Below are 8,591 nucleotides of genomic sequence, written 5' to 3'. Positions count from 1 at the left end.
AATAGTTTTTGATATTCAAAAAATACAAAAATATTTTCCTAACCTATTTGAATGATGATGGATCTATGAAAAATATTCTCATCAATTTTATAATTTATTTGAGATTTACTTGAGATTTTAGTTCAATTAGGTTATTTTTATTCATTTTTAATTGATTAAAAATAGTTTCTGACTTTTAAAAATGCTGAAATTTTTTGTCAAACTTTGTTTGACCTTGTTGAACTTGGGATAAATCACTTGGACCTTTCAAGGTTGATTTGAAGTGATTTTGAAGTTTGACCATTCTTTTATTTTTAATTCAAGTTTATTTTAATATTAAAAATGCCAAAAATATTTTGCTTATTGTTTGACCTCCAATCTTCATCTCATTTCTGATTTCTCATTGTTTGACTTTGACTTTCAATGTCATTTGGTCAATACATATGGATTGGTACATTTGATTTCACCTTATGCATTTTGATCTTTCCATTTCCTTATCCATTCTTCATCTCCTTCTTCTTCTTCTTCTTTCTTTTTTTGATCAATGAGTTGAAGGTTGATAAGTTAGCATTGATTAGGCAGACTTAATCTTCCTTGATTCAAATCTAATTCTTCTTGATCAATTGATCAAGTGAATAGCTTTGCATTAAGGATAGGTTGTTTCCTAAATCATGCAAAAGGCTTAAACCAATACAAGATCAATTCTCTTCTTCTTTTTGGAATGGAAAGTTGTTGGAACTTGGTTCACTAATCAAGACTTCGAACTTATGTTGTTGCCTACATTATTATTGACCGGCCTCAGATAGTTGTGACTTCTACATAAGTCCAATTACGATTGCTTAACATTGCGCTATATTTTGCCTTATGGCACACTAACAACTAACACTATTCATTAACAATTAACATTTACTTTTGCTCTTTACTTTTAATGCAATTTACTATTCTTGCACATATTATCCATTTGCTTTTCCCTTTGCTCACTTGAGCACATGTTTATGTTAATGTCATTTGCCTTTTGCTCACTTGAGCACATATTTGTGTATATACTATTGTGCTTGTGTTTTGTTTTGATTATTGTGAACCAAATGCAAAGAATTGGACAAAATGGACTTAGACTTTAGGATCTTCCCTATGCAAATTTGGAGTCAAAGAGCAACTAGGCCTCATGCCTTTAGAGTGCTATAAATGTCAAAGAGCAACTAGGCCTCATGCCTTTAGAATGCTTAAATCTTGAAGATGAACCTTGAAAGAACCATATTCTAAACTCCCTCTTGTCCATTCTTTGATTGTATTATAGAACCTTTTGATGTGTGTTTTCTTTGTGCTAGGAGTTCCAACTTGAGCTTAATTGAGGAACCATTACCATGAGCTTCCAAGAGAGAGAGATCCAAGAGGCATTGAGGAGTTTTTTCCAAGTTCATTTGATTGTTGATTGATTAAGTTTATTGCTTTGTGATTGCTTATTTCAAAGGATGGGAGCTACTTGGATCATCAATATGATCTCAAGAGAGGAACTCCATTGTGGTTTTGTTTCTCTTCCCTCACCTTTTTGCTTTACTTAGGACTTTAGCCCTTCTTCTTCTTCTCTCCACTCTAACCCAAGCCAAAACTTTTGTGCAAACATCTAACACTTGTTTTCAACATTATAAACCTAAGCCTCATGCTTTTGATTTTCAAACTTGCTTTTCATAATACTTATTTTGAATTGAATCTTTAAAGTCAACTTTGACCATTTTGTATATACTTCTAAGTGGTAAATATAACCCATGCAAATGTCTTTTTGTGGTTTCAATGGCCACTTTCTAATCAAAACTTTTTCATAACCTTTAGCTATTAGGTTTGAGTTATCATTGTGGTAGATGTAATACTCACCTATATCCTTAGTGATGGACAATGAGCCTTCCATGCTTATTATAGGGTTAACCCCTCACTAGCATGTTGAAGCTATCCTCACATGGTGGATTTGTGGTTTTAGGTTGAGTTTTCTCCCTTTGATAACAAAAGACCTTAAGGCTTTTGAACCAATCAATTCACCCACTCATTTTGTGATTTTTACCCCGAACTACGAGGTTTTGATCCCAATCTTTTTTAAGATGGTACGTAGGCAATGGGTTTATCCATCCAAACACAAAAATTGTAAATAAACTTGTATATTCTCTTCTCATCTCTTCAATCATGTTTGCACAAACAAATTTTCACAAAACAACAACCTTTACAACAAGTATGAAAAGGGATCCCTAGGAGTACCTAGGATGTTTTGGGTGCCTAACACCTTCCCATTGCATAACCAACCCCCTTACCCAGATCTCTGACTCTCTTTTACTAGTTTTTGATTCGATAAAACTTTTAGGTTTTTGTTCGCTTTCTAACCATTCCTTTGGATAAATAGAAGTGCAGTGGCGACTCGACTTGTATGATTTACCTTGGATTTAGTCAATATCTCTAATGGTAACGAATACCCCGCTACAGAAAAGTGGCGACTCTGCTGGGGAAAAGGATTTTGCCTAGTGGGTTTTGCCTACTTTTCATATTGTGTTGTATTGTATTGTATTGTTTTGTGATATATTTTTGTGCAATTTGGGATTACTGTATTGTATGTAATGAGTGATTTGCTTGAATATTAATTCCTTGTATGCTTGGTGATCTTTGTGAGATGAGTTCTATACCCGAACTCGAGTGCACTTAGGATAGGAGAATGGCATAGACTTGTTGACTTGTGTGGAGTTATTCCTTAGCAAGTTGACTTGCAAGTCCATTCACTTGGTGGAGGTCATGTTGGGATCAATAATGTCACACAAGTAGTTGTGGTTAGACATTACTCCTTCCAATATAGACCTTAGAAGCCAAGGACCTTAGTTTACCAAGCCCATCTTGGCATATTCTTAGGATGTAGTGCGAAGGTCGTTCAAATGTAAGATTTGATACGATTGTTACGCGATACTACACTCATAAGAGTCTCTCTTGAGAATATTTTTGGAATACGAGTAGTCGTTCCTCCGATAATATCTGAAAGATGGGATGATGACTATGGGAACCTCTTGTAGAACATGTTTGGCAGGTTTAAACCCTAGTACACTCCCTTTGGGTGGTTCTTAACCGAGACTCCAGGCTCGTGACTTGAAACAAACCCTTGATTCGTGGTTGATCCGTTCATGCATCCTTAATATCAATGGAACTTGGGTGTTGATGAGGTGTAAACCATAATCCACCAAAATGGATGATTGATATTAAGGATGCCATGATCCATTCCATGACCTTTGTTTGGTGTGCTTTGCTTGATCCTTGAGTGTGATTGTTGCATCGATGCATTCATGCACCCAATTGCATCCATATCATCAAAATAAAAAAAAATCAAGGAACTTAAGGGGTTTATTTGCAAATTTTCAGACATGGAAAGACAAAGAAGGAATACGAAGAAGTACAGTTTCAGACAACCAGACTTGAAAGAGTTAAGGAATCTGACATCCTATGTACTACATCCCTTAGGTTTCAAGGCTCGTTTTGGGAAGCTTCTTTCTCTCCTGACTACTCAGGTGGACGAAGGATTGATGAGTGTATTGGTACAGTTTTATGACCCCTTGTACCGTTGCTTCACGTTTCCGGATTTCCAGCTTTTGCCTACCCTTGAGGAGTATGCCTACCTTGTGGGTATACCGATTCTAGACCAGTTGTTGTTCAGTGGCTTGGAGAGCGTTCCTACTTCTCAAGAGATAGCAGACATGTTGCACATAATTGAATCTCTGGTTGGTGCTCATATGACTACCAAAGGTGGAATTCAAGGTCTCCCTTCTGAGTTCCTCATTGCTCAAGCTATTGTGTATGGGAAGGCCATGAGTGAGGACGCCTTTGAGGCCATATTTGTACTTCTCATCTATGGGTTAGTGTTATTCCCCAACATCGACAAGTTTGTGGATGTGAACGCTATTAGGATCTTCTCTACTCTTAATCCCATTCCGACTCTGTTGGGTGACACTTATTTCTCTTTGCATATGAGGAATGCAAAGGGTGGTGGTGCCGTTGTGTGTTGTTTGCCTCTGTTGTATAAGTGGTTTATTTCTCACTTACCGCAGACGGTCGCCTTCAAGGAGAACAAGGGATGTCTACGGTGGTCCACGAGACTTATGTCTCTCACTAATGATGATATCTCTTGGTACAACCGTGTGTATGATGGTGTGCAGATTATCGACTCTTGTGGTGAATTCTCCAATGTACCTCTTCTGGGCACATGTGGTGGGATTAACTACAACCCTATTTTAGCACGTCGTCAGCTTGGGTTCCCCCTAAAGGATAAACCTAATAACATTCTGTTAGAGGGTGTGTTCTTTCAGGAGGGTAAAGATCCCCAAGGCTTGAAGGGCATAATGGTCTGCGCTTGGCGCAAGATTCATAGGAAAGGAAGGAAAGAGTTGGGTCCTAAGAATTGTGTTGCTATGGAGCCTTACACTGCTTGGGTTAGGAAGAGAGCGTCTGAGTATCTCATGCCTTACGAATATCCGAGACCTACACCTATGATTATGGATGGGCCTTCAACCCTCCCTAATCAAGGAGTAGAGGAGTTGAGAGACGAAGATCATTCACGTGCTTGGATCTGTGAATGAGAAGAGTTGCTTCAGCAGATCAAGGAGAAGGATGCTTTGATTGAGTTCCTCGAACATCAGGTTATTGATGATCCTGATGACGCTTGGACTTCTCTACTTCCTCAGTCTTCCAAGTTTTGGAAAAGGAAGTACGATCGACTCGCCAAGGAGAAGGCAGACATGGAAGTGGCCTACGAGAGGGAGGTGAAGAGACTCCTTGCATCCTATCCTCCTGTGTCCCGGGCTTTAGATGATTGTTTCTAGGGATCCATAGGATGATTATTTTCCTTTTCTCTTGTATTTGGTTACCAAAACTGTACTTCTTTAGTGTAAAAAATGTTTCCAGATAGTATTTGATGAGATATTTCCATGTGTGATAAATGATTAATACTTCCAAATTTTGCAAATAGAACCCTAAAGTTCCTTTGAAATAAATAAAAAATCATATGCACAAGCATTGCATGCATCATGTGCATAAGCAGGTTTTGTTCCCGGCTTCTTGTCCTGTGGTCTAACTCTGTGTTCTTCATTTATTTTGAAGACAAGCTGACTCACCGGTACTACACCAGAGCCAACATTTCAAGACTGATGGATCATTTGGAACAAGAGAACCGCGAACTGAAAGAGGAAGTGGCCAGATTAAGTGCCTTGATGGAGTCATTCAGGGCTGCCAGAGCCAGTCTTCTCCGACACCTTCAACTCTTCCCTAGAGGACAGTCATCTCTGAGATTGTCTCCTCGACTGTGCCTGCAGCCAGTGCACACTTTGCTCCAACGGCCATGCCATCCGGATTCCCGTGGGGGATGCCTCCCAATTTCATGCTCGAGGGTCCTGCTCCCACCTTTGCTTCTATGTCGGCATCTAGCCCGGTCCTTGTTGTTCCTCCTCCTGTCATGCATACTCTGCCCAGAGTAGACGACACCATCTATCATTCTGAGCCGTCTGAGGGCCCAGATGTCTATGAGAAGATGGACGCTATGAACGATCAATTTCTTGAGCTTCACAAGGAATTGAAAACTCTCAAAGGAAAGGATCTTTTCTGCAAGTCTGCTGCCGAACTCTGCTTGGTTCCTAATGTAAAGATCTCTGTGAAATTCAAGGTCCCTGACTTTGAAAAATACAAGGGAAATACTTGCCCTCTCAGCCACCTGGTCATGTATGCCAGGAAAATGTCGACTCAGACCAACAATGACCAATTGCTCATCCACTACTTTCAGGACAGTTTGTCCGGTGCTGCTTTGTGTTGGTACATGGGTTTAGACAGTGCGAACATCCGATCCTTCAACGATCTTGGCGAGGCCTTCGTCAAGAAATACAAGTACAATATGGATATGGCTCCCGATAGGGATCAATTGAGAGCCATGTCCCAGAAGGACAAAGAAACATTCAAATAATATGCCCAGAGGTGGCAGCACAGATCGTGCCCCCGCTAGAAGAGAAAGAGATGACTAAGATCTTTTTGAAGACCTTGAGTCCTTTTTATTATGAGCGGATGATTGCTAGCGCTCCTTCTGATTTCACTGAAATGGTGAATATGGGGATGCGTCTAGAAGAAGGGGTTAGAGAAGGGCGTCTGACAGGAGAAGAAGGCTCTTCTGCCAAAAGTTATGGGGCGTTTGCGTAGAAGAAAGTTGGAGAGGCACATGCTGTGACCTCCCATGTGAAACCAAGAAGACCCTCTGTGAGGAGGAAGACCATGCGTCCCGCCGGTAACCAGCACCAGGTGGCTCATATAACACCTATCTTCAGAGATAATCAGCAGTACTAGCAACATAACAACAATCAACAACCACATCCGCAATATCAACATCAACGGCACCATCCGCAACAGCACGCCTACCAGCCTCGAAACAGTAATCAAACTAACACAAGTTACGAGAGGAAAAGGGTCGCCTTCGATCCTATTTCGATGACGTATGCAGAGTTATACCCCTCTTTGATAGAGAGAAAGTTGATTACTCCGCGAGACCCACCGGCTATACCTACTAACCCCCAGTGGTGGTATAAGCCTGAATTACACTGTGTTTACCATTCTGGTGCTCCCGGCCACGACGTGGAGAATTGCTAGCCTTTGAAGACCAAAGTCCAAGACCTTGTGAGGTGTGGCATTCTGTGTTTCGAGGATGTAAGCCCTAACGTGAAGAAGAACCCATTGCCCAAGCATGGGAAGTCTGTCAACATGGTCTACGGCTGCCCTGGCAAGTACAAGGTCAAATATGTCAGTCATATTCGACAATCTCTGGTCGAAATGAATCATTTGCTATGTGATTATAGTCATTATGAGCATGACCATGATAGATGCCGAGTCTGTTCTGTTAATCAAAGAGGTTGTCGCCAGGTGCGCAAAGATGTTCAAGAAATGCTGGATGAAGGAGTTATTGAGATCCTTCAAAACAGAAATGTTGACGAAGATTTTGATGAGGTCAACGTAATTTCTCCAGTATTTCGGATCCCCGAGCCTGTTATTATTAAGTATGATGGTAGCAAGTAGAAGGTTTCTCCCGCATTAACCATCAAGCCAGCCGGACCGGTACCATACTCTTATGAAAGGGCGGTCCCCTATCGCTACAATGTTGTCGCGGTAGAAAATGGGAAAGAGGTGTCCTTGCCATCCTCATTTGTTGTTAACATTACTGATGTTAGTGGTCTGACCCGCAGCGGTCGTGTATTTTCAGCACCGTTAAAACCTCAAGCTAATGCTGATTTTGTTGAGCGCCCGATTGGGAATGCTGTGAGCACTCTGAATCCTCAATTGTTGTTAAGCCCTCCTCTACATTGAGAACTCCTGCTTCTGTTGGCCAAGAGGCAATATGAAAGAAGACTGCGATGAGATGCTGAAGCTCATCAAAAGGAGCGAATACAATGTTGTAGACCAGCTTCTACAAACGCCATCCAAGATATTTGTGTTATCATTGCTTTTGAATTCAGAACCACACCGAGAAGCTCTACAGAAGGTGTTGGATGTCGCATATGTGGATCACGATGTCACGATAGAACAATTCGATAGCATTGTTGCAAACATTATTGTCTATAACAACTTGAGTTTTTGTGACTCTGATCTCCCCGAGGAGGGAAGAGACCACAACTTGGCATTACATATATCTATGGGTTGCAAAGACGACGCCATGTCCAATGTGCTAATGGACACTGGGTCATCATTGAATGTATTGCCAAAATCCACTCTATCGAAGTTGTCATATCAAGGGCCTCCCATGAGGCATAGTGGAGTAGTTGTGAAGGCCTTCGATGGGTCTCGCAAAACTGTGATTGGGGAAGTTGATCTCTCAGTCAAGATTGGACCAAGTGATTTCCAGATTACTTTCCAGGTTATGGATATCCACCCATCGTATAGCTGTCTCCTAGGCAGACCATGGATTCACGAGGCAGGTGCCGTGACATCCACCCTACACCAGAAATTGAAATTTGTGAAGAATAAGAAGCTGGTGGTGGTAGGGGGAGAAAAGGCTCTCCTGGTTAGCCATTTGTCTTCCTTATCATATATAGATGCTAAGGATGAAGTTGGAACTCCTTTCCAAGCTTTATCTATTGTTGAACCTATTGAGAAGAGAACTCCTCCATTTGCTTCCTACAAAGATGCAAAGTTGGCCATTGAGCGTGGTGCAACTGCCGGATTAGGGAAAATAATTGAGCTAGAAGACAACAAGTCCCGGGCTGGCATAGCTTATTCATCTGGGGTTTCTAATACGCAAGGGATGTTCAAGAGTGGAGGTTTCATCCACACTGGTAAAGACGAGGAGGTTGCTGCCATCTTGGAAGAGGACGAAGAGGATTCTGGCAACTTCGTCATTCCTGGGGGAATATGCAATAATTGGGTCGCTGTGGATATTCCAATAGTTATCCATAAGTCAAAGTAATGTTCATTGTGTTTGAAAACCCTCCTCCCATGCCAAAAGGAGGAGTGATGACATTGTTGGCGCATAAATACAATGATATTTTCATTCAAATATATTCATGTTAAATGTTTGTTTTTCCAATTATTTTCCCTTTTCGCTTTTGCATGAAATTGGTGATCAC

Source organism: Lathyrus oleraceus, chromosome 3, assembly GCF_024323335.1.
Source record: "Lathyrus oleraceus cultivar Zhongwan6 chromosome 3, CAAS_Psat_ZW6_1.0, whole genome shotgun sequence".
Lineage (NCBI taxonomy): Eukaryota > Viridiplantae > Streptophyta > Magnoliopsida > Fabales > Fabaceae > Lathyrus > Lathyrus oleraceus.
The sequence above is the reverse complement of the archived record's forward strand: the minus strand, read 5'-3'. Positions refer to the sequence as shown.